This window comes from Phyllostomus discolor, chromosome 10 (assembly GCF_004126475.2).
Source record: "Phyllostomus discolor isolate MPI-MPIP mPhyDis1 chromosome 10, mPhyDis1.pri.v3, whole genome shotgun sequence".
NCBI lineage: Eukaryota > Metazoa > Chordata > Mammalia > Chiroptera > Phyllostomidae > Phyllostomus > Phyllostomus discolor.
In genome coordinates this window covers 81,718,759-81,744,469 of record NC_040912.2, presented here as the reverse complement: position 1 = coordinate 81,744,469, position 25,711 = coordinate 81,718,759, and the positions used below count along the sequence as shown (strand labels likewise).

General features: G+C 46.6%; 1 protein-coding gene across 1 annotated transcript in view; it reads right to left on the bottom strand.

Moving 5' to 3' along the window:
- The window catches only part of CHRM2 (cholinergic receptor muscarinic 2), a 150,074-nt gene extending 124,808 nt beyond the window's left edge, over positions 1 to 25,266 (bottom strand). Inside the window, exons 1-2 of the mRNA XM_028525920.2 lie at positions 24,648 to 25,266; positions 24,214 to 24,376 (exon numbers count right to left, since the gene is read on the bottom strand). The gene's annotated coding sequence lies outside the window, so the exon portion shown is untranslated. The remainder of the gene's footprint in view (positions 1 to 24,213; positions 24,377 to 24,647) is intronic.
- Between the last annotated feature and the right edge of the window lie 445 nt (positions 25,267 to 25,711).

Here is a 25,711-nt window from a genome sequence, read left to right as displayed (position 1 = left end):
TTACAATTTACTGAATAACCTTCCAGCCTGGAGAATACCACATTCTACCTAGAAAAAGAACACATCCTAATGAGAAAATTAATGTTGCCTGTGGATACACTGGAAGATTTCCCTACAATGTTTTCCTGCACCTAGGGAATTCGGAGACTTCATGAGAATTCAGAAAATCAACACTCACTTTAACCTTTTGTCATCTCTGAAAAATCGTTTTGCGTCTCTGAGAGAATCATGGGACAGACTTTCTCTTTATAATGGCTGACTGAAACTGACCTGCTGATGGCCTCTGATGAATATCATCTCGGAGGTCTTTTAGAGGTCATTGAGTTCAATCCCTTTGTTTTAACATGAGGAGACAGAAGCTCAGATGAAGGTGGCCCTCTTTCTGAACACGTCTACTATTATTATTTTTATTTTCTTTTAGAAAAACTTAGAGGTGATTTTCTTTTAGAACACCTTAGAGGTGATTTCCCCACAGCTCAGCTGTTTTCATTTCCCTGTTACGTTGACTGTGGAGAGATAGAAAGATAAGTCCTGGACAATATGAAGCATGAACTGGTGTCAGAAATTTTATGATCAAGGAAACAGACCACCCAAGAAGTTCCCCACAAATCACACCTTCCCCCAGATCCCTAAAAGGGGTATGCAGTTCACTGATCTCACTGATGGTCTATAACTTCAAGTTTTGCATGACCAGAAGCAAAACTCTACATTCCTAAAATTACTGGAATCCTATCCATGTTTTCAGTGATGGTGACTGTACCTTTTTTCACTTATTCTTTAATTGAGCATCAAATTAAAAGAGAATATTCTTTACAGGTGCTTGAGCATCCTAATGGATTCTTTACTTTCTAAAGGTACAAAGGAGGTTTCATGAGTGTGTTTTATTAAGCAAAGCCAAGCTGCAACAAAACAGAATTGCATCAATAATAGTATGTGTCAGCAAAAAGGCCTATTAATCCATCAAATGCAATTTGGCATTTGCCCCTTCTGCCATAAAAAGAAAAAAGTGATTTACTAAAAGAATATCATTTTAGGGGTTTGGGGCAGGGTGAGGAGGGTATTATAGCAGAAAAGTTTAAACTGGGTGAATCTTGCTGTTGCAGCCAAAGGAGATAGAGGGCAACGAGCGAATGAAGACCCAAATTCCACTAGTTTCCTAACAGAATTATTAACTATATTTCAGAGAATCCATCTAAGAAGAGTACACTGACTTGTAGACAGAAACAGCATGGCCAGAAAAGCAGGGGCATCAAAAAAGCATCAGAACATCAGAACATCAGAATTGCCTATCAATTCTGCATTTTAAATGCAACTCCTGCACTCATGCAGAGACAGAAATGGGACGAGGCAAGAAAGGCTATAGCTCCAAGCTCACATTGTAACAGGGTGCAGCCAAGGGGGGAGCCCCAAATAGGGATTTGTAATAGGGTCCAAAAAAGCTTGGAGATCATTGGCTCCACACCACAGGGCCACACCGGCCCAGAATGCGGGCAGCTGTGGCCAATTGTGAGAGGAGCCGGAAATGGGGCTGCAGAGGAAGATTGGCGCTGGAATTTAAACAGAGGCATGGCAGCCATTGGGTGTCTCTCTTTTTGGGACCACGCAGCTGTTTAGGACCATGTGGCTTTGGTGTCTCGGTTGGGACCATGAGGCTTGGGTGAGAGTCAGGACCACAAAGCTTTGGAAATGCTCTCTTTTGCCATGTGGAGGGTGCCGGGAGGACTGGGTGCATTTGTGGGGAAATTTAGTTTGTGTTATTTTAAATGAATAATAAATTCCTTTCCTTTTCACAAATCTCTGGCATTGAGAGATGTCTTTCCTCTGGGGGCAGACATAATGAACCTGGGGGTTCCTTTTGGGTAATGGTGTATTTATTGCCTCGGCTGCTCTTGCCCCCCCCCTTTTGTACTGTAACAACAACGGGAAGAAAAATTGGAGAATTAAATTGCCAAAAATCAGAGGATTGCAAATCATATTTTATTTTAAGAGGCTTCTGCAAAGTTGTTAGCATATAGATTTTCATTATAGATGTTCAAAATTTTCATTATTCATTATAGGATACGTAAATTTCCTCAAACTGGAAAGGAGACCAATTGTAAGCACACAGTTTTATATTGCTACCCACAGGCATGAACTGAAGATCAAATGAAGAATGATATGGTGAAAAAAATTGTGTATAGTTATATAACATTGTGACAATATACTATTACTGTTTCTAGGAATATTTGAATCCATAATTTCCTTTGCTGACTCTAGAAAAAGTTTTCTGCTCTAGGATGCAAAGTGATGCCTAGATATTCCACAGCACTGAGAGTCAACACTGAATCAGGAAAAAATAATGTAGTCTAGCTGACCTGCAAATGTGAAGCCCATTCAATAACAGACTTCGGTGTGTTATTTCCTCATGTCCGTACTTGATGACAGTGACCATCAGGTCCCGTTGAAGAAATACTGTTCTTTCTGAAGAATTCCTGGGAACTAACGGATGGCCAGAATGAAGTGTTGGATGTTTATAAAATATAACAGCTTACGTATGGTTTCTAGTTTGAAAAACATTAAGAATCTTTTTCTGATGGAGAAGTCAATGCATTCATACTAAAATAGACCTCCAAAATATATAGAGTGAAAGTTCACTATGTTTTCCTCTGAGAAATAACCAGTATTACATTTTCTGTATAGCTTTGGGGGTTGTTTTTATTCGTTTGCTATCCTTTATGTATCTGTTATAATGATCACTGTGTTATCATTAGTATCATTCTATACAGAGTCATCAGAGAGGATATAATGAGATCAGATACTTTTGTTTTTACGATTATAATCTACTTTGTAATCTCCCATAGCTTTATGTAACAGTCCATAAGAAGAGGTCACCTTCAAGCTGAGCACAAGTGGATGACAACAGAGCCCAGAAGAGCTAAGCTGGCTTTTTGGTGGGGAACCCTATGGCTTTAGGGTGAAGGAAAAGATAGTCTTAAATGCATCAGGAGGCAAGAACTGAGGGAGCATATAGCCAAAAGAATGGAAAAAGAAAATTTGAGGACCTAGACATAAAACAGGCAGAATAAAATGTGAGGGGTATTAATGGAGAAGAGTGTTTCATGTGCATGGATCAATTACAATTACCCAAGAGTTCCTTTCCTCCCCATGTACCAACTTCCTTCTTTTCAGCTTTCAGGTCAACACACCCCTCCACGAAGCCCCTATTTGCCTCAGGTAAGAAGGTGTTCTCTCAGTATCACAACAGCTAGAAACTGAGCTGAGATGGTTTTATTATCAGGTAAAAAGCTTCTTTGAAGAGCCTACCTCTCCTCCTGGGATGGACTGCAAGGACTACTGAGATCAGCCTACCTGGGATCAAGGTCACATCCAGGAACCATGACCTTCAGGGGTCTCAGTAAGCTTGACTGAGAGGCACAACCTCTTGATGAAACAAAAACCCAGTCAGGGAGCAACCCAAGAAAAGAAGGGTGGACCCAGGTAACCTTGTCCTAACTGGTGACTCCATGGTCTAAAGGGTGAACCGGTAGTAGAAGGAAAGAAAGAATTTTCATAGTATTTTGACTCTATGCCTTTATGGTCAGCCAGCGGGAAGATTATTTTAGCTTAGGCAAGTGCCTGCAGCGCTGAGTCCTCCCAGAAGTGCTGGGGCATTATGGAAAGGCAGCATTCGCTCCCCACTGTCTCACACAAATCTCTACGGCAAGTCCTTGCAGCACCAGTCGAAAAGGATCAGCTCCAGAAAGACCACAGGATTAGAGAAACGTGGGGGCTGCTGGCAGTGAAGTGTGGGAAGGTGGAGGTCAGAGAGGAAGGGATGGTGAGCGGAGAGGAGGACTGTTCCCAGATGCCTGGTGACCATTTCAAGGAGGTCAGTGGATTGGCAGCTTTAAAAAAAGAGAAGACTTGGCTGGCATAGCTCAGTGGATTGAGCGCAGGCTGCGAACCAAAGCATCGCAGGTTCGATTCCCAGTCAGGGCACATGCCTGGGTTACAGGCCATGACCCCCAGCAACCGCATATTGATGTTTCTCTCTCTCTCTCTTTCTCCTTCCCCTCCCTCTCTAAAAATAAATAAATAAAATCTTAAAAAAAGAGAGAGAAGAGCAGGATAAAGGGGCTTTTGTTTGTTTCATAGGACAGAGTGTAGCAGAGACACAATCCCTTAATTTAATTTGGTTGTAAAAGAAGTTTTGTAAGAATACCATATTATTTTCCCCTCCTTTAGTTAGAGCGCCTTATTATTTTCTCTTCCACCACCCTTAGGTATCTTGGAATACTTAACAACTTTTCCCTATTTTTGGTGCTTAGCCCTTATTAGTCTGGGGCCCAGATGACTAACTTCCTGACACCTCTGACACCTGTCTGTTTGCTTGCCTGCTGTTAGGGTTAGGCCATAGTTCTCCCCCTGCTCATCCCGTGGACCCTTTTTTTGTTTGTTTGTTTCCCTAGAGGTTTGCTTATTTGCTTGCGCCACCTTGATGTTCAGGGACCATCAAGTATGAGGGTCTCTTACGACCAGTATCAGCTCACTGAAGAGTTAGATGATAGTTTCCCTCTATTTGTCCCAAAAAGGAATCTTGTCTATTCTCTTTTCTTTTTTAAAGATTTTACTTATTTATTTTTAGAGAGAGAAAGAGAGGGAGAGAAACGTTGTTCAGTTGCCTCTCACACACGCCCCAACCAGAGACGGAACCTGCAGCCCAGGCCAGTGCCCTGACTGGGAATCAAACCGGTGACCCTTCGCTTTACGAGACAACACCCAACCAACGGAGCTGCCCTGGTCGGGGCCATTCTATCTTCTTAAAGTATATTCATGAGTCATATATCAAAGCAAAGAACTGATACTAAATAAAGTAAGTAAAGCTCAATTTGCCAACTACCAATAATTGAAGAAAAAGGAATTCTCTAACTATAAAAACAATTAGCCAATGCATGTGCCTTTCCCCCCCCCACCTTCCAAAGTCAAGCTTGGCATTCATCTAAAACCATGTGATTCATTCATTCATTCAACCTGTGTTAAGCTCTGCTGTACCCCCGATACCATTTTAGGCCCTGGTGATTCAGTGGTAAATTAGGGAGCTCTTGTTCCTGCCTTCTTGTGGAATAATGACACAAAGCATAAGCGTATGTTATATAAGTGACTGCATTACATTCTAGGAGGGCAATAGGCAAGGCACTGCCATGCCTTCTAAGCCATTATATTAAGAGTCTAAGCCAGAACGAGCCATTATGTTAGAATGGGTTCACGGGGAAAAGCTTTCTGTACAACGGCAGGCGAACAGTCTGAGTGATGAGAAGATGCTTCCCAGGCTGAGCATGAGAAGGGTCTCTATGCAGGGAACAGTATATGGCATAGACTCTAAGCAGAAGCCTCAAGGCAGAAAAGGGCCCATCATTTAGAAAAAAACAACAACAAACTGAAAGGTAAGCAAGTGTGGGCTAGAACCTGGTTGAAGCAGCTCAAGACAAGACTGGAAAAGTAGGAAGCTCTGGGCCATGCCCTGAAGACCATGATAAGGAGAATAATGAAGAAAAAGGAGGGGAGAATGAATAATAAGTCATCACAAACACTCCCTCCGTCAGGTGGTGGAGTTTAGATGTGCATCGTTAATAAGTCGTGACAGTGTTGTAGCCCAGTGCAGGCTGCCCCCAAATATCCCACCACGGCGTACTGGTTATTTTGAAGGACCCTCACTTGAAAAGCTAGCGGTGATGGAAGGGCACAGTGACCCTCCGTTGTCCCCTCGAAGCAGGAAGTAAATTTCCCCCTTGAAAGGTGTTTTTGCTACAAAGGGATTGAGAGAGACAGTCTTATCACCAGAGGTAAGGAATTCAGGGCCCAAAAGCCTGTATAAACCAACCTTGTTCCTCCCAATATACTGCCTCAAACTCATTCTCTGTTTAGACTCATCACCGATGAGTGCTCAAACGTAGGTTTCTTTGTTCTATCAGTTCCTCACGAACTTCTTGTTTGTCTAAAAATGATAAATCGCTGCCTGCTTGCATCCTTCCTCTGAGCATCATTTATGGTCTCCCATGTGCATGTATGAAATGGGTTTTCCTCCTGTGAATTCGGTCTTGTATGAATTGTATTAGCCCAACAATAGGAACTCAGGAGGGGCAGAAGGGGCAATGTCCCTCTCTCCAGCTGCAGCCTGCACCCCTGATGCTCTGTGGCCTTCCTCCCCCAAAAACTGTAGCCCTAGCCCAACCACGAGACAGCAGACAAACCAAATCCAGGAGCACTCTACAAACGCTCTGGCCAGGGCTCCTCAAAGCTGTGAAACTCACCAAAAACAAGGGAAGTCTGGGGCACTGTTGCTGTGTCAGGAGACTACAGAGAAGGAAAGAACAAGCATGTTTACCATGGAATCTGGAAGGAATCCCAGAAAAAAGTCCCAATAAGGTATGCGCTTTCATTAATAATAAACGAACAAAATGGGAATGGACTCACAGATACAGGGAACAAATGAAAGGTTGCTGGATGGGATGAGGGTTGGGGGCCAGGTAAAAAAGGTGAAGGGATCAGAAAGTAAAAATTGGTGGTTGCAGAATAGTGGTGGGGATGCGAAGTTACAGCACACAGAAGGCAGTCAATGACATCGTAACAGCTGTGCGTGGTGCCAGGTGGCTACTAGGATTATCAGGGGCATCGCTCCATAAATTATATAATTGTCTGACCACTATGCTGCACACTTGAAAGTAATATAAAATAATACAATTTAACTGTAACTGAAAACTGGAAGTAAATGAGAGAGTGGAGTAGGGGGTGCAGGAGCTGGGGAAGTGGAAGCGGGGTGTCGGCGTCCCCCCGCACAGAGTCCCAGCTTGAGGGGACGTGAGTCTGGGAGGCGGGTGACGGTGACAGTCACGCAGCAAGGTGGACGTGTTTAACGCCACCAAACTGCACATTTTAAAATGGTGCATTTTATGTTGTATACTTTTTACTTCAATAAACACAGTAAACGGCTCTGGGTAGCCGGAATACAGTGCTCGTTTTCTAGTGCCCCTTTCAGTGTGACGAATGTAATGACGAAGAACACCGAAGTCCCCACAACACCTGAGAGGTGCTAACAAGAACAATCAAGGTCCAGAGGGACAGCTGGTCTAGAAGGAAGGTCAAGGAATGGGCCCCTGAAGTAGTGACTTTCAGTGTCTTTCCCCGAATGCCTGTTAAGCACCTCTGACCCCTTCCTTTTGTGACCCCTCTAAGGATGACAACGTGACATAAAGACAAAGGCACCAACTTGCATTTGAATCCTGGCTCCAGCTCTCGCTGGCTCTGTGACCTTGTTCCTGGTGCTCAACCTTTCTGCGCCTCCTTTTCCCTACCTATAAAATGCAAATACTATTTATCGTGCAGGTTTTGCTGAAGACTGATTAAGGTATACACATGGATGTATGAATGTGTGTGTATGTATATATATAAATAACATTTGGACCTTAATGTATACTCAACAAAGGCAGATCTAATTACTATAAACAGTGTCTTTGGATAGAGACGTCTGTTGTGGTCTCTTCAGGGGGGCAAAGCCCATCCTAAACCCTGCACCCTCTTTAGGCCAGAAGGTTCCGTCACTCAGTAGAGCAAAAGTGATGGTCTCTGGCTCTCGGGGTGAAGGCGGTCCTCTGGGCTCCTCCATAGAACACCCACCCCGATGAACAGAGTGTTTCTGCCTCTGAGTCACAAGTTCTCGCCACTGCAGAACACGGCAATTTTCTTTTTTGAGGCTGAACATCCTTAGGGAATTCTGCAAAGGAAAACTACTTCATTTGAACGGTAGCTAATAGTCACAACATACACTGTTCAGAACCTTCCTTTTTCTTGGAATATTATGATCAATACCAACTGCTAGTTACACTCCACTGGGTGCACACGGCCTTGCATTAGAGGCAGCGACATGAAAAGCACTGAGGTGACGCCGGTTCCGGTTCCACAGGCCCATGTCTCTCCTTGGATCCCATCTCCGCCACCTCCTTCCCCCTGCTCCTCAACAGGATCCAAGTCGGAACTTCTGGAAATGATACTTAAGTGCAAACTAGACATTTCTCAGTTCTCCCCAGGATTAGGAATGTATTATGTCAGTTTCCAATGGATTTCCTTGAAAATCTGGCATATGACTTTAACCCATGACCCAACGTTAGGAAAAAAAATATCTATGGGAATATTAAGGGCGACATTGGCATCTGATGTATGTCAGGGCAGGGAGAATTCTGGATTCCTCACGGGTACCCCTAGTCCACTGAGGACCGGGGGCCAAGGTGTCACGTCTGCTTGATGTCTGTGAAGCATCACTGGGCCCCACAGGGATCAGTCAGGCAGTCTAACAGGACAAGATACATAATTTAAAAATACATTCAATATATATGTGGCAACCCTGGAACTGCACTATATTGCTAAACAAACCAAATAAAAAGGGTTGGAGGTTTTATCTGAATCTAAGTTACTGTGAATGGTAAGAATAATTTTAGTGCACTCATTTGAATAGCATTTTAAGTGTTTCCAAATTGTTTCCAAATGCATTATCTACTGACTCTTGAATAAGCGTAAGAAGTTAGAAGTATAGGTGTTGGTCCTTCCCATCACAGAAATGAAGAAGCTGTAGGGTTCAAAAATGCCCCAAGGGCCACCTTTTAGGAAAAAGGTGCTGCACACTTGAATTGGAAAACCTGGTGTTTTGTGATTCTGTCATATACTTAAAGTTGAGATTGGGCAAATTCTCACATTCCTCACCGAGATACCAGTAACAACACCTGCTTGACAGGACTGCACAGGGAATAATAGATGCAAAAATCAGTGTGAAAACAGTAAATATTCGGCAGGTATAAAATGGTTATTGTCCTCCTTAGCTCAAGAAGAGCTAGGCATGCTTCAATGTCAAGTTGCCTCTCTGCAGAAAGAAGCGGCTGCCCAGAACACGCAAAGCTACCTGCCACGGCCTCGAATTCGGTGATGGCTGAGCACACGGCCTCACCCTGCTGGTCTTTCTTCTCACGACACAGCCACTCCTCAGTACTGGAGGCTGTGATTAAATTCAAGAGCAACAGTTCAGAAGGAAAGGAGGACAGCACGAATTGGGGCTTGGGGCAGAAAGGTTCTTTCCGTGAATAGGTGGTCGCTTTTCATTGGTGCAATCCCATCAACATTTCTTTGAAGCCCCCAAGTCACTTTGTTAACAAGGAAAAGTATTCTTATGACTTTCCCATTGGAGGAAATAAAAGAGATTGTAGCCCCATTTTAAATTAAGAGGAACAGCGAGGCACGGGGGCTCATGAACACCCAGTGCAGGGAGGAAATGCTAATCCCCGAAATCTCAAAATGTGTTCCCAGCAGAGAGACTTTTGGCCCTGGAGACTGAAGGCAGATGATAGGTATGACCTGAAAAATGTGATTCCTGCTCACCTATGGAATTCCTTTCCAAAAACATGCTAAAATATTTCTCAGTGAATTCCCTTTCCTGCCAACACCGCAGGTCAACATTTCACTGTAGGCCGAATGGAGGATTAAAGCAGGAAGGTTCTCAGAGGTATGACATCCCTCCTCTCCCCTGTGCACGGTGAGGGCACGACCGTGTGCATTTAAATAGAACATCAGAGGAAAGAGGGGATTCAACCCCTGTCCATTTAAAACAAAGTACAGTCTTTTGTAGGTTCCACGTTAGGGACCCACGGACCAAGCCGTGACCTGCTGGTCTAGTGTTCTGTGGGAGACGGCAGCACTCCAAGTTCAACTGTTTGAAGACAGCAGAGCAAAGCAACACATCCAGCAGAGCCATGGCAGGGAAGAGAAGGGGGATGGAGATTGTTTATCTTAATTCAGTCCTGAGGGAGTTTCATGTGTCAGGGGGCCCAGGAGAGCTCTCCTTGAGGCTCCCCAGGGATATCCTATGCTCCACGCAGGGGATTTTCAAATCCTGTCAGTAGCTGTCCTTCGGATCTGCCTTCCCCAAAGTCCCAGAGCTGGGGTTGTCTCAGGGAGTCAAGGGTGGCCATCAAAGCACCTCCCGAAACAGGGAAATTTTCCATCGTGCGTCTATTTCTTCAAATGTAAAACTGGGCCACAGCCAGAGCACAAGATATTTCTGTATAAAATGAAATATCTGTAGCTATCCTAAGTGCTCCCCAAAGGGGAGATGTGTGGCAGGCATCAACCACCAGAGACTCCTTCCTCACCAGCCCCCCACCCCCAATTGGGTGCTTGGCTTCCTCAGGAGGGGGACAGGCTCCTTCCGAGGTTGGGAGTTCTACAAGGAATCCCCTGTTCTTTGAGTGTGACTTGATTCAAGAGAAAAGTTTGGACCCATCATTCTTAATTCACTGCTCTGTAAGCCACCTAGAGGATTTATCACAGGCGAGCTTGCAGCTGACTTTTGCCACATGCTCACACGCACCTCCAGCAAGAACACGAGGAGGTGGGTGTCCGTGAGGAAGGATGGAAAACACGGCCGGAATGGTGTGTGGCTCTCCAAATCTGCCCTCAGGCCCGGTCACCCTGGATGAGGCATCTGGCACCGCTACTTCTGAATTCCCTCACTTTGTTATTCTCAGCCTTTTGGAGTTTTTGTTGAAATGAAATGAGGTGATGGATCTGATAGTATATTGCAATTGTAAAAGTTTGTTTTTACAAAGTGTTGTTTATTTTAAGTATTTATCAACTAACCCGCAATTATGAGTTCAAGAAAGTGGGATCCCAGCATCAAGAAGAGATGGACATTTGTTAGGAAACCCAGACAGAGACACCTGACCCACCTGGTACCTTTATGGACGAGGTAACACAGACCTTGTCAGAGCGCCCGCAACACATCAAGTGGTAAGAACTCAACCCAACCCACATGCGGTCAGGCCTTGGCGCTTCCAGCATCTTGTCTTAGTGTCATCCAGTCTCATCAAGATTGAGATGACTTAAAAGACGTGGAATGAAAAAGAAGAAAGACACATAAGTTGAGAAAACCAGAGGAATGCAAAACAAGAGCAGGAGAACATACTACAATGAGCAGGCTGAATCTCTGGGATGTTCTACCCGTATATCATTCTGGGCTTTTTGTTGTTGTTGTTAACAAGCCTTTAATAAGGCAAAAGACCTTCTTGGCTGGAGGCCATATAGAAACAGGTCAGAGGCCGTATGTGTTGGCCCCAGTCCCACGCTAAAACGATGTGATGATAAGCTCTGGAAACTCCAAAGCCGCGTGCGAATATAAGGGGTTATTTGCTCCAACACATGCTATTCTATTTCTGACCTACTAAAGTGTACTTTACATATTTTGACACTTCTTTTTTACTCTGTTGTGATAGTCATTGCTTGATAATTATAGTACAGTTATTCCTTTCCTATCTTACACACAACTATAGTTAGAATTGGTTTATGTAAGCGTCTGCCTTCCAGATACCTTATATATAATAAATACTCAATTACGATGTTTGCCGATGAAGCTACCTAATCGGTGGCCCATTTGTTGTAAGGCCACAGGTTGACAGACATCCCCAGCCACCCAGTGACACCCGACCCACCCTTCACAAGCTCTGGTACAGCCACGTTCAGCTGGGCTGGTCCCCCTTCTCTGCTGCGACTGCGGGAGTCCTGATGCCTTTGCCACAGCACCTGTACACGGGCATCCTGGTTTGTTCCTCGCCTTACCTCCCAGGACAGACTGTAGGGGCTGGGATTATGACTAATTAACAGCAGCATCTTCGTACCCTAAAGGTCCAGCAGAGGACCTGGCTGTACCTGATGTTGCAGCAATAAATGTTGAAGGACAAGTGAACAAACAAGTATTTCCAGTGTATCGGTATCTGTCCCTCAGAAAGCACCTACATGTGCTTTTGATACACAAGCCAACTGGATGCTGCTGGGAGAGGGAATGATGAGGTGAGGATGATACTGACGTGAGTGATGGATTTTTAAAAAAGTTTTAAACACGAGTAACGTCCCCCTCACATGCGCACAGATGACCCCTCTAGAATTTGAGCTCTTTCTCAGATGGGGGTGCCGCTGAAGGGCGCTCCTCCATCTCTCCCGGCTCATCCTGTGAGCGGGCTCTCCGCCAGCCCCCTGGGGAATCCCCAGGGTTCCATGGACAAAAAGCGTGGGAAACTCTGGGGTGGGATTTCCGTTTCCCTTTCCTCCACCCTTAAGGTGCTACCATCTGCCAAAGAAGGATCATCATTCTCATCCAGATCTTTTTTCCTTGAGCCTATATAAAAGATTAGTGAAACATTTCCTAAAAAGGTGGAAGCGACTTCGCTTCCAGTCCCTGCAAACACAGTTTCTCCAAAAACCAAGCCCCCTTTGTCCTCTGAGGGCTGCCAGCTAATGGCACCGGCTGGCGGATCGGCCTGGGGAGCTCGTGTCAGAGAAACAAGAAGACAAACAAACGAACAAAACAATTTCCGGTGATTTGGGTGGAAATATGCCCATTTTAATTTTAGGTTTGCATGTAGTGTGAAGTTTTCCTCTAGCGAGGTGAGATAAGCAGCTTTATTTCCTGCCAAAACATCCCTTGATTTTGTCCCCTGAAGAGAATACAGTATTTACAAACAAGGCATCTGGCCCGTTCCCCCCACTCTCCCTTGTCCTCCTGCAGTCCCAAACACCTCTTAAAATAGCTTTGCAAGTGCCCTCCCAACATTCCCCATGAGCACATCACATTCCCGTGTGAGTGACAGTGGCCTGAGAGAGCCTTCTGTCACCTCCCTGTGACTTTCTCTGGACCACAGAATGCCCTGTGTGCCAGATGATACCAACTCCTCGACTCACTACCGGTTGCTTCTCCTTCCCACTTTCTCCTGATATAAGAGCAAGCAAGAAGACATCTAAAAAAATGGACATTTCATTTTGAAAATATTTGTAGCGAAGCTGATTATGTTTATGGTCATCAGGACTTCAAGATGAAGTCATCTGCTATTTGGGAGAAAAGTACACTGACAGAACTGGGAGAGAAGACATCAAACGACAGCTTTGCAATGTGTTCCTTTCTCTTGCTCTGAAGATACTGCAAGGACAAGTTTTTTGCCAGATTGGCAGGAGCGGCGGCAATAGTTTCCTGATGACCTCATGAAATGGGGAAGCAGGAGAAAGAAGTGGGCTTGAATGTTGTTTTCTAAAAGGCTTCATCTATCACATTTCCCTTTGCTTTTTACTTACTTATTAGAAGATTGTATTTATTTATTTTTAGAGGGGGGGGGAGAAAGAGACAGAGAGAAACATCAATGCGTGGTTGCCTCTCATGTGCCCCCTCTGAGGACCTGAACACCACCTGTGCCCTGACTGGGAATCGAACCAGCGACCCTTTGCTTTGCAGTCTGGCACTCAATCCACTGAGCCACACCAGCCAGGGCTCCCTTTGCTTTTTAAAAGTTGTGATACATCTTCAGAGAAAAATATAATGTGTAATTTTCTTTAACTATTCTTTATTATGTAAAGTTAAAAGGCTGAGTTGATATCTTTTTATAAGAATCAACATTTTTTACAAGTATTGATCTAAATAGATCCTGGCTAGTGGCATAAAATCATCATTTAAAAAAACACTTAATTGGGTTCTGCAGTGTGACCAGAATAGATGCAGGTCCAAGATTCAACGCTGAGAAGAATTCAAAAAATGTAAATCGTGCCCATATAGAGCAGGTGTCTTCTACAGAAACCACCGAATATCAACAACAATGTCATTGCATAAAGGAGTTAAACACTATATAAAGTACCTGTGTAAGTTGAGAGTGGGCCCAAGCAAAGATATTGCAAGCCAAGTATAAAAAGTGGGCACCATTAGATCCCCAGGGCCGAAGACCATGTCTGAATAGCCAGGACGACTAGACCGATACATGAAACAGCAGGGGTCTTCCCAAAGGCAGACAACAGAGGAAAGGGCACAACTCAGAGGGGTCCTGAATACCTCTCAGGGGGTCTCTTAGCTCTAGTAGGAATACTTGCTAGTGGTGAAACAGATGAAGACTTACAGTGCACCATTCCAGGGTGGGGGGAAGAATCTTGGGCATGGTTTTGCTTTTCGACTTAGCTTCATCAGGAGCGTGATGGCTAGAGCTTAGAGGATCAGATGAGAAAGAGAAATGGAAAAGAGCTGACCCTGGGCTGTCCTTTCTGCTTCTTCTTGTCTTTACAGACTCAGGGGAGCAGAGGAGTTGCTGAAACTGGATAAACTAACCATTGGACAGAGGGGTGAAGACTTTTCTACCCGAATTCCAAAAATAAAAAATAAAAATTGTGAAAACTATAATGCCTGGAAAATAAAAATAGCTAAATAAAAAACACAAGATGCCAAGTAACTACCTTGGCATCTTGCCTCACCTTGCTAAGTGTTGAAATAGGGGCAGGGTGGGTTAAAGTGCAAAAAAAAAGAATTAAAATATTCAGAACATAATGAATTCTGTGACTATTTTCAAATACTGGGCAACAATAAATAATAGAGTATACATGATGAAATGGAAAAAGCATTTCTCTAATGCATAGCTAAAATTTATCTTCACGAAGTCAGGGAAAACGTTTACCGATTGAATGAAAATACCAAAGAAAAACTAGTGCCATGAAATGTTACTCAGCACTGAAAAGAAACTTTCCACAGTTTCTCAAGCTGTGGAAAGACAGGGAGGAAACTTACATGCATCTGACCAAGAGAAAGAAGCCAATCTGGAAAGGCTGCGTACTGTGTGATTCCACCTACAGGATGTTCTACAAGGAGCAATATGGTGAAGACAGTAAAAAGATGAGTCGTTGTCACAGGCTAGGAGGAAGGGAGGGATAATCAGGGCAGCCCGGAGGATTTTCAGAGCAATGAAACTACTTTTTGTGATACCATCGTGGTGAATACATTCTCTCCATCTGTCAAAACCCATAGGACGTACAACACAAGGGATGGACACTAAGGTATTCAATGAACTTCAGGTGATCGTGACGTGTCGGTGGAGGTTCATTCATTGTAACAACGTACCACTGTGGTGCAGGATGTTGTTAGTGGGGGGGGGGGGGCGCTGTGAGTGTACGGGAAGGAGGGTATGTGGAAACCTTCTGGGCTTTCTACACAATTTTGCTGTGAATGTAAAACTACTCTAAAAACTACTCAAAATTTAAAAAGATCAATGCAGCAAGAAGAGTTATCATGCAATGATTATGCACAGTAATGAGAAAAGCAGTTTGATTTTTAGATACTTAAGTAATCACTATGGCTTCCTTTTCAAATATATTGGAAAAATGAAATAAGGGCATATAGGAGTTTGGAAGAAAAAACAATTTAAAAAATAGGCAAATTTACTGCAACTGGAATGAATAAGCCACACGCATTAATTTAAGAAAGCAAGCAAGGATAACGACCTGTAGAAAGTCTGACCAATATACGGTGCAGAGGTTTCAATGATATGAAATCCCTGAGTCTTAGGGAAATCAACTAATGGTTTTAGCCCCCATCCATTATTTTTGAAAATGCATCTCACACCAAGAGGTGCTGAAAAAACAGGAATTAAAGCAACATCTCTTAAAGGAGAAGAGAGAGAGGCTGCCAATTACAGCCAGCTCTCTGGATTCCATGTCTACTAAAATAATGGCGCTAAACCAGAGGGAAAACATAACAAACCTTAGGCACTGAAAACGCCACAGAGAGGCAGGAGCAATTAAGTAGCTGAGGACAGAGGAACGGAAGGAAGATCTGAGAGGGACGGATCATGGGAACTTGCACTGTGATAAAGAGGCTAGAGTAAGCCAGTGAGCATCAAAGGAGAGACATTTGACAACCCGTCTTCCGTGCAGACGACCCCAGGGATTCTATCTGAACATTTCAACGACAGAAACATGTCACTTTATTATGTCCGAATACAGAAACTTGCTGGGAAACAATTATAACCTCCTTTCTATACCCCTGCTTGAAAGTAAAATCAATTTGAATTTTCAGTAAATTCTTTCAGAGATAGAAGCCAAGGAATCTCCTCATAAATGGGGGGTGGGGGGATTGTAAAGAGGAATGCTAAGGATGTGATTTTTCCTGAAGAATGTGTTATGTAACTAACAAACTGCAAGGGAGAGGAGCAATTACCACTTTAATTAATTAGGGCCCTGTTGTAGCTCCCTTGCGAAAGATTGCCCTTGATTAAAAGTGTCAGTATGTAAAAATATTGACTGATATTGAATTGTAAAAGTGTGAAATTCCAATTAATTGTAAAAATTAGCTGGTATTATCATTTACCAATAGACACTAATGATTCTCAGGTGACTCGGGACCCAAACAGAGTTGACAGTGGCCATGTAAACAGTACACAGGATCAATCGACTAATGGCTCGTCTCTGAGAATAATTAGCTCCTTTGGCCTTTTATGTTACATCTGCAATGCAGAAGTTAATGTTAAGTAATTGCAATTGTTTTTGCAGAGAAAGGGAATAAACAGAATGGTATAAAACAGGAGATCAAATATTGGTACTAGCACATAGGGTTCTTTATGGTCAACAGAGACGTTCCGACATGTAGACACTGTATTAATATTCATACAATTTTATTTTATGCCTTAGAATGTCCATAGCTGGAAGTCTTACTAAGACTCTTCCCCTCTCTGTGCCTGGAAAGGGCCCCACAAAGTCTATGAAGGAACAAGCATCTCCAAATGGGAAGACTGGAATGAGACTAGGCCAGGAGGTGAGTTCAGTTCAGACAGGGTCCCAGTCCCAGGCGACACTGACCCTCTAACACAGACTCTGTGGTCTTGGCTCCATTCTCTGAACTCGGACTCAGAGAGTGACATGCTTCTGTTTCCTTCTCTTCCCCCTCTCTCCTTCCTAGGCTTTATCAGAATTAGATGCCGAATCATATACTGGGATACTCTCTTAAAGAAACTACCGATGGAATAGCAAAACAAAACGACCCAAAACCAAGTTCACTCAACATACATTTGAGGTTAGACTGGGGATGGATGCCCAAAGCAGCAAGCTTACTCTTGGGCCCAGAACAAGCTAGCTAGCATCCACAATTGCCGGTTTCTTCCCCTGCGAAGAAACATAACACCCACCCACCCACCCGCCACACAGGTTGGTCCGAGGCACAGGCATAGTATCTGTAAAGAAACGGTCCTGGTCCCACCCTGGGGTAGACGCCCAAGAAAGAGCAGTGGCCATTTCTTTGTTTCTGTCATCCTTACTGTCACAGAAGAGTAGTTCATCCAAAATTCTGAAATTGTCTCTAACCTGGACATATCCAGCCACGCCAGATCTCTAGTCGTGCTCACTTTAAAATAAAAGCAGGAAAGAAAACAAAGAGAGAGAGAAAGAACTCATGGACACGGACAATGGGATGGCATGGCCATCATGGGGAGTGGGGGGGTGGGAGTTGGGGAGCAGGTGGAGGTGGAAGAAGGTGTGGAGGGATAAATAATAATGGAAAAAATCCAATAATTAAAAAGAATAAGTTAAAAATAAAATAAAAGCAAAATTGTGACTCCTTGTTTACATTTCAGGGACACCCAAGACAACCGAAATTAAACCGAAGTCACCCACTGCTCCCCAGCCTTCAGTGCGCCCAGCACACAAATCAAAGGGAGAGAAAAAGCCTGTGATGTTAGGTTCAGACATGAAGATCCAGATGGCCACTCACTGATACACCCTGATAGGAAGGCAATTTTGAGAACAAAACAGGACAACAACAGGCGGGTCTGGGAAACACTTTGGCCCTGGGGCTGCTCTTTATCTTCTTCCTAAAATGAAACCCACACCCCGGAGTTCTCCAAAGAACACAATTACATAGAGTTGCCCTATCATCGTCCACATTCATGCTTCTTAAAAGGTAGAAGCCTCTTCCCTCTGGAGCAGTGCCAAGGAAAGCACAAAGTATTAGAAAAATCAGCACCGTGTTCAACAGTATGACCCATCAAATTATTTCATGCTTAGCTCTTATGAAGAGTGGGGAAAATGAGCCTTCAGGTGATTCTTTAACTCCCCATCTCACTCCTCCTAAAGAGCTCCTTAGCAGTTAATTAAATAATCAAGAAATAATAGGCTTGTCTTCCTATATTATTCTGTCTTGTTTATTGGCTTGGCATAGCTGGGGAGGTGAGGGAAAGCTTCTTCACTTTATTAAAGGAGAAGAATTATCTTCAGGACCAAGGGTGAGCGATAACATCAGGGAACGTCATTATTGCTTTCCTTTTCCTAGAGGAGATACTATGTGATATCAGTTTCTCGGGATCGTCACAGTACACCAATATTTTGCAACCGTAACAGCCAAATGTATGCCCGTGAATGTCTCAGAAGATTCCCTCATGCTCAGGAACCCCTCCCCCTGGGAGAAGGAATAGGAAGGTGCCAGGTGCTTGGTTTAGCTAGATCAGGTCATGAAAACCTAGACAGAGTACTAGATAGGAGAGAGCACGGAGGAACTTGGGTTTCATGCAGAAATCTACAGGAGATATGGCTTGGCCAAAAAAAAAAGTTTGATCCCTTCTGGAAGATGTCATGGGAGCATGATTTTAGAGTTTCTCTTAGACCATTCAGAAACCGTGAAGAACTTTTCATGAGAGAATGGCATGCTGGGATCTGTACTGTAGAAAGGTGGTCCTGGCAGTGTGAGGTTAGACCGTACGAGGGAAAGGCTGGAGGTGGGAGGTCAATCCAAACATGAGGCTCTGGTGGGGGTTCACGTGAGAGATGCTAAAGGTCTGGAAAAGGGGTGTGGATGGAGAGGGGGGTGAGTTCTAGACAAGTCTTGGGGGCGGGTTGGGCTTGGCCATACCCTGAGAGGGTGACAGCAGAATTTGCAGTGAGGGAGAAAGAGGACATGGTTATGGCATTATCAGCCTCACCTCCAGTCTGCCATGTGATTTGTGATTAATAATAAGGCGGAGATTGATATTACTGTTCACAGAATACTGCAGAGTAAGACTTCCGAGTTTCTGCCATAACAAAGCAACAGAAATTGTATGTGCAATGTAAAATTTTGCATGATTGGAAATGTATAATTTTACATAATGTAAAATTATATTACATATAAAATATAAATAATATATCAGAGATAGAAGAAAAACATTCTCATTCTGAAGACAAAAAGACTTCCACTTTAAAGTTTTAAAGATTTAAACATATAAAACATTCCACTAGATTCTCCCTCCAGAAATATCTCAATGGAATCTTTTTGTCTCCTACTGAAACATTTTCACAACAATGTTAAACACCTAAAGGTATAAATAGCCTCCCTTTCCCGTAACTTTCTAGAATTCTACACAGTAAACAACACTTAATATGCGCAGGCAATGCATGTCTTCTACTAATCTATTTGCCTAAAATATACTAGTTAAAAGTCTTCTTGCTTTTGTCCATTTCATATTATAACGGAAATTCAAAGTTTTAGAAACGATGTTGTTGCCCTGTGCAAAGTAGTGTGCTTCCCGTCCCTGAACACCAGAGGGCGTCGTTCAGCGAAAGCCTCACTTGGGAGAAAGGGAGAGAAGAAAATCGCTAATGAAAGAAACTGATTTTTTAGTGTGTACCCTCATCTACCATGAATGATTACCATGGTAACAGCACCGGTTAAGATGGTCGTATATTTAGGTCACAGTATAAAAGGAGAACCTTGAACATGTTGGCGCGGGGGGAGAAGGAAAATAAAATAAAGACAAGAATATATAAAACACAGGAGCAGGCAAACCAGCCAGAACCTATCTCGCCCTTGGCTAATAGCAATTTCCCCAAGTTCCACTGTGCCTTTCGAAGTGAAGAGGGCTAACACATTCTAACTGAAAGTAAAAGCTGCCCTTGAGATTCAGACCCTTATTCAGAACCCGCAATCTGAGCGAAGAGAGCGGAGTTCGTTCAGCATGGCAAAGCCGAGCGAAGGCTGGACGGGAGGCCGGGACGTGTGTAGTTCTTGGTCAGACCCTGTGGTGCAAAGCCTCCTGTCCACGTCTGCAGCACGCCCTATGAGCTAAACAGGAAGGTATCAAAATTCCCTTTCATCCTTTCGCACCAGACCAAGGAAGTTTAGTACAGCTGTAGGTAGAAATGGCATCTGCCAAAATAGAAGGCAACTTGGGCGCCTCGTTTTCCTCCGCCAGAGGCAATCGCTGATTGATCCAAACAAGCACATTGCACCACCTGAGAATCTAGCGGGCTCTGAACCTTCCTTCCTTTCTTCCTTCCTTAGGGTCTAGGGCTCCGACAAGATTATGCAGGACTGAAGTGAAAGGAGAAGAGCGCCCTCGGACTCTGAACACCAGCGTTGACGTCCCAAACACAGAACGAACGGCACTCCCACAGCCCGTGGAGCCAATCAGCACGGCAGAGGACAGACAGGAGTCCATTGGGCTTGTGTTTGAATCCCGGGGCTGCAGCTTCCTTGCTGCGTGATGAGGGGCCATCCCCTGATCCTCTGAACTCTGGTTCCCTCGTTTGTAAAATGGGAAAAATAACATCTCCTTCACGGGGTTGTTGCAATGAGAAAATCGATGCACCTATTCACACAGCTGACAAATACCTAATGACCTCCCAGGAGGTGCCAGATACTGTTTGAAACAGTAGGGACAAAGCTCTGAGAGAAAGCTCACTTAACACAGGTAAGGTGCTTAGGACAGTGGCCGGGACTTACAACACACTCTTTAAAAATGCATTTCTAAGGGACAAGGACCCGTTCCCTTCACACCACACAAAACACACTGTACTAAAATTACCACCTGCATCACCACCACAGGATCCACTGAGCTTTGGGGTAGGCAGTGAGTCCCCTGGCCCCGACACCCTTAAATCAAAGCAGTCCCAGCACCTGCTCCATGACCCGAAGGCAGCCAAAGTACGGACAGGTGACAGGGACTTGAAAGCCAGGTGTCAATAGCCACAGGGAGCATATGACAGTGTTTGATATATAGATGTCCCCTGAGGAAACTCACACAGAGAGTCCACACCATGAAACACCTAACTACCTCAAATACAAGTTTCCATGAAGAAAACCAGTCCTTCGAGGGAACTGGATAACAAAATGTTTCTCCCGGGCTCTTGATCCTACTGAGTAAAGGGAAGAAGTAATAAGATAAGATTAAGAGTGGGGCGTGAGTGGTCAGGTTTGGGCAATCACAACACGATAGGCATTTTCTCCCAGGCATACCCCACACAAGGGCTGAGGCAGGTGTTAGAGGCTGTGTGTGGCTGTTAACTGTACACGCACAGGTTTTCTTTCTCTTTCTTCCACGTCCTCTTCATGTCCCTTTATTCTCCTCTCCCCTCTTCATCTTTCACACTTGCCTTGACCTTGTTCATGGCTGTGGGTCAGAGAGCCACGTGCCTCCTAATCCGCCCACCAACCCTCCCTCCTGGACGTGGGAGCCCTGCCAGCCAGCCGGCTGGGGACTGCTGTTTTCTTCCCACCTCTGAAGCTGCTTCTCTCCCTTCTGTGCCCTTGAACCTCGGGGTTGGCTGCCCTGAAAGCGAGGCTAGAACATTCCTACCGAACGTCCATCCACCTGCCTGCAGCTGGGGGTTATCTGGCAGAGAAGGGCCCGGGATCCCATTTGGAGCCATGGAGATCTTAATGTTAAGACAGCAATCTCTGTCCCCTAAAGCTGAGAAACTGTGGGGACCATTCCAAAGGGTCCCCCCCCCTTGAATTTTGGGTCTCAGGACGCTCCCCACTCTTACCTCATTGAGATTTTGCAACAGTAAGTGGACTTGGCTGGCATTTCTAAAGCCTTCTCAGGGGCAAGTTTGACTTGTCAGTTGGCATGGGCATCACTGTTGAACTCAGTAGAGCACTGAGAGCCCACAGCATTCATTGCCTTATCTCGGCCACAACTGGAACACATGACTAATAATAGTGATAACAATACAATTCACCTGGCATTCACTCACTGCCTCTGGAGTCCTCGGCTGCCAAACCCCGCGAAGCTGCGACACTGGCAGCCCGGAATTCTTCCATTCCCGGGACCAGAGTCTCCGAAGCCCACCTTCTGAACTGCAGCCCAGTGCAGCTTCCAGTGCGAACCTCTCTCGGCCAACACACCTGGTTCACTCCTGTGTTTTCCAATGCCCTTGTTGTCAGGCCCCAAATATCACACACACGCAGGTGCACACACACGCACACCCCTCATTGTTTGTCGTTTCTAAAGCACATTGTCATCCTTATTTATGCGCTTACCAACAAAAGTGTGCTATCCCCTGCCATGTGCTTTTCGATACTATGTATACACATACGCGGATCGCCAACAAAGTGCCAACGCTGGGCCTCTGCCCAGCTGAGCGCCAGGAGTTCAAGAGCTGCCCCCCTTACAGAGCCCCCTTCATCTGGTAAAGCAGGACGGCCCAGAGGGAAGTCAAGGGTTGGTCCACTCAAGACCGAGCCATCCGGACTTGCCTGAGTGGCTGGAGAGAGGCTGCCCACCGCGGGGTGGGCTCTGGCCTGAGGCGCGGGCAAGGGGGGTTGGAGGTGGGGAACCACAGCCAGAGCTGGCGGACCATTTTGCCCCAGAGCGTACCCGCCCCCGTCCCACCCCCAACCCAAATTCGAGTCATTCTCAGGCCCTTCCTGACATGCCACGGTTTCTGTGGAGAATGGGTTGGCTCCGTTCTCCTCTGGCTCGGTCCTCTGCGGAGCCAAGGCCGCGGCCGTGACCCTGACCAGTCTGGCTGCGGGCGCTCGGGGCTGTGGAGCTCGGGCTGCGTAAAGGAACGAGGGCGGAGTGCGGTAGAGCGTGGGGACGCGTGTTTGTGCTGCTGGCTGCGTGTACCGGCGAACTGACGCGCCACACGGCTGGCTGCCAGGGACCCACCGCCACCCAGCGCTAAGAAAAAGAGCAAGAGAAGCAAAACAAACCAGAAAAAGAAAAGAGAAGATGAACGGGAAATAGAAAGTCAACGCGGGGGATTCCGGAGCTCAGGGCTGGGGAGCGCCGCCGCGCTTTTGCCGGGCTGGCCGCGCCTGGGCCGGCGGATGCGTAACCCTGGGTGGCCTCCGTCACAGACGTGCGGGGGCCGCGAACTAACTGACATAAGGACACCTGAGGGCGACTCGGGTGAGATGTCGGCGGGCAGTTGCGCTTCCTTTGGGTGTCTGCTCCATTTCTCTGCTCTCCTCCCGCCTCTCTGCGCCGAGGGGATATTTCCACGCAGGCAACAGCCCTGGTCTCATGACCTGGGGGAGCGGTGAGCCCGGTCGGGCGATTTTGTGGCTCCAGGCAGCCTGGAGGACAGCGGCGACGGCAGGAGGGCAGAGAAAGAAAGAGGAACCCTGCAGGGGGGCCGAGGCAGAGGGGTGTGCCTCTCTCCGGGTCAGTCATTCCGGGGGGACATTAACCTCCTGACAACTCCCCTGGCGAGCCTCCTGCAACCCTGCTGGGGGCGCCCAGGGTCTCGAGCTTACAGGTGGAATTTCTGCGTGATCCACCCTGCCAGGGCTCCGACCGCACCTCGGGGGTGCCGCGAGCTCTAAGTTATTCCTGGTCGCCCAGGTCCACGGGTGCGGGTGGCCAGGGACACGGGGGAGGGGGCAGTGACCCCTCCTACGACCCGAGTCCTGCCAGGGTGGCCAAGGGCCCATCGTGGAGTGGGTGTTGTCGAAGCCCAGGCACAGTCTGGGACCCCGCGGGCTCCGGGCTGAGACCCTGTCCGTCCCCGAGCCGAGGCGGACAGCCAGCCTTGGGTACGGAGCTCATGCGGGAAGGGGTGGCAGAAGGCTACCCCCACCTCTGTCCTGGAACCATTAACCCATTCTTACCCACCCCGCTGCTCCCTGGTCGTGGTCCACGAACCGCAGCACCAAGGAGCAGAACCCGGGCGAGCCGGGCCTCCACCCCGCACGCCTGGAAGACTTGGCCAGACTCCAGGCAGAAAGAAGCGTGAGGGTAGGAGAGGGCGACGCTCTCTTTTCCGTGCGGTGCCGGCAACTCGCGGATAGGCAGAGGGTCGGGTAGCAGAGTGCGGGCGAAGGGCTGGAAAAGAGAGCGGTGCCCCTGCAAGGCGCGCCTCCCAGGCTGCCTCCCACCTTCCGCGGGACTCAGTGACCCGCGGAATCACATCCCTGCCCAGTGCGGTGCCTCATTTGCCCCTTCCTGCCAGACCCGCCATCGCTGCCCTCAGCTCTCCAAGCCCCAGGAGTCAAAGTTTCCGTTTGAGAATCTGCACTTGTGGAGAACCAGCGTCCTGTTTGTCAACCCCCGGCCACTCCGCGCTGGGTGCTGGAGATTTGGAGGAAGCCGGCTGTGCCAGGGACCCTGGCTCGGAGGAGCCCAGAGCCGGGCACAGCAGTCCTCTTACCTGCTGCCCGTTGGGCTCCAGCTGCCTCCCCAGACTGCGATTTCCCTGATGCAGGATGGCAGGAGCGAGGAGTCCTTCGCGGGTTCGGGGCTGACCTGCTCCGGCGCGAGCTGCGCAGGGCTCAGAGTCCCAGTCCAGCCGCTGGCTGGCTTTCTCCCTTGATCTTGAGAGAGGAAAGGAAAAGATTAGTTGGTGCCGCGACACCCGGAGAGGGGTGGGGCGGGAGAGGCGGGGAGAGAGCAGACCCAAAGATTCGTGAGAGCTGTGGGGCTCTGGCGCTCGCGACCAGAGTCGTGCACCTTATTCGGGTCCCAGTCACTTGGCGAGCCAGGAACCCCGTGTCGGTTTAAACTGAAATGACACTAACGCTGCCCCCCCTGCACCCCAAAGCACCCACCAAACCACCCAAGGGGAAGCAAAAAGGACTTTCAAACCTGGCTTTCCCGGAGACGAGTCTGGAGAACGAAACAGAACCAAGACCTGGGTGCACCGGCGGGCTGGGCGGGATTCATTGCCTCACCGAAGTGCTTGGGAAAGTAGTAATTAGAGTAGCGCCAACACCTACTTCAGTGCCTGTGGCTATTTCCTACTGGGATTTGCGGTTGTCAGACGCTGGCCAACCCGCAGGCTGGCGTGTGTGCGCGCGTGTGTGCATGTGTGTGCGCGCGCGCGCGTGCGCTCCCTGGAGGGAGTCCCTGCACCCCAGAGCCTTTGGTATAGCAAGAGAGCGGGTCTCTGTTCGTGCGTTCGATTAGCTGCAATGGACGGACAATTTCTGGAGAGAACATTTACAATTTTCTTGCAATATGACAGGATTAATTGCTGTCGGAGGCGCTCCTCCAATGAAATCGTCTCTGCTCTCTGATTTGGCGGTTTTTCTGAGCAAATATGACAGCCTTTTCTCCAGGCTCCTTTCCGCTCCTCTCCACGTCCATCCCCAGAGCCCTGCTCTCCATCTGCAGTTTCTACACCCGAACCTTCACAGTTACCTCCGCCGCCACCCAGTCCCATGCCCGCAAGTCTAGGGTCGCTGGAAAAGTGGCACGGCATCCTGGGAAGAACGCTGTGCGGCTTTCCAACTGCCGAAGATGCTCGAGCCCAGTTCTTCCAGGTGGGAAAATGTTAGAATAAATCCGCTATGCTTCTTGAACACATAATTGTGCCAAACTATTCACGGATTGTTTATTACCTTGGGACATTGGTGAGCGTGTTAGAAAGGGTTTTGTTTTTTTTTTCCTCCTTGTTTTAAACACAGGTCAATACCCATGTTTTTGACAGGCATTCACTTACAATTAATTTATGGTGCTTCATGGAATTTGGGATCTCCATAAAAAATTAGGATGCAAACTTTTTGTGCTCAGCCTTCGAGTTGCATTTCTCCATTTTAATGAGAAATTCAAAAGAGCATTCATTATATCTAGGTACGAACCCATTTGATAAAGGCAGAATGGCAGATCTTGGAAGCCGAGGACAAGACTTGCTTTTATGAAAGTGCATG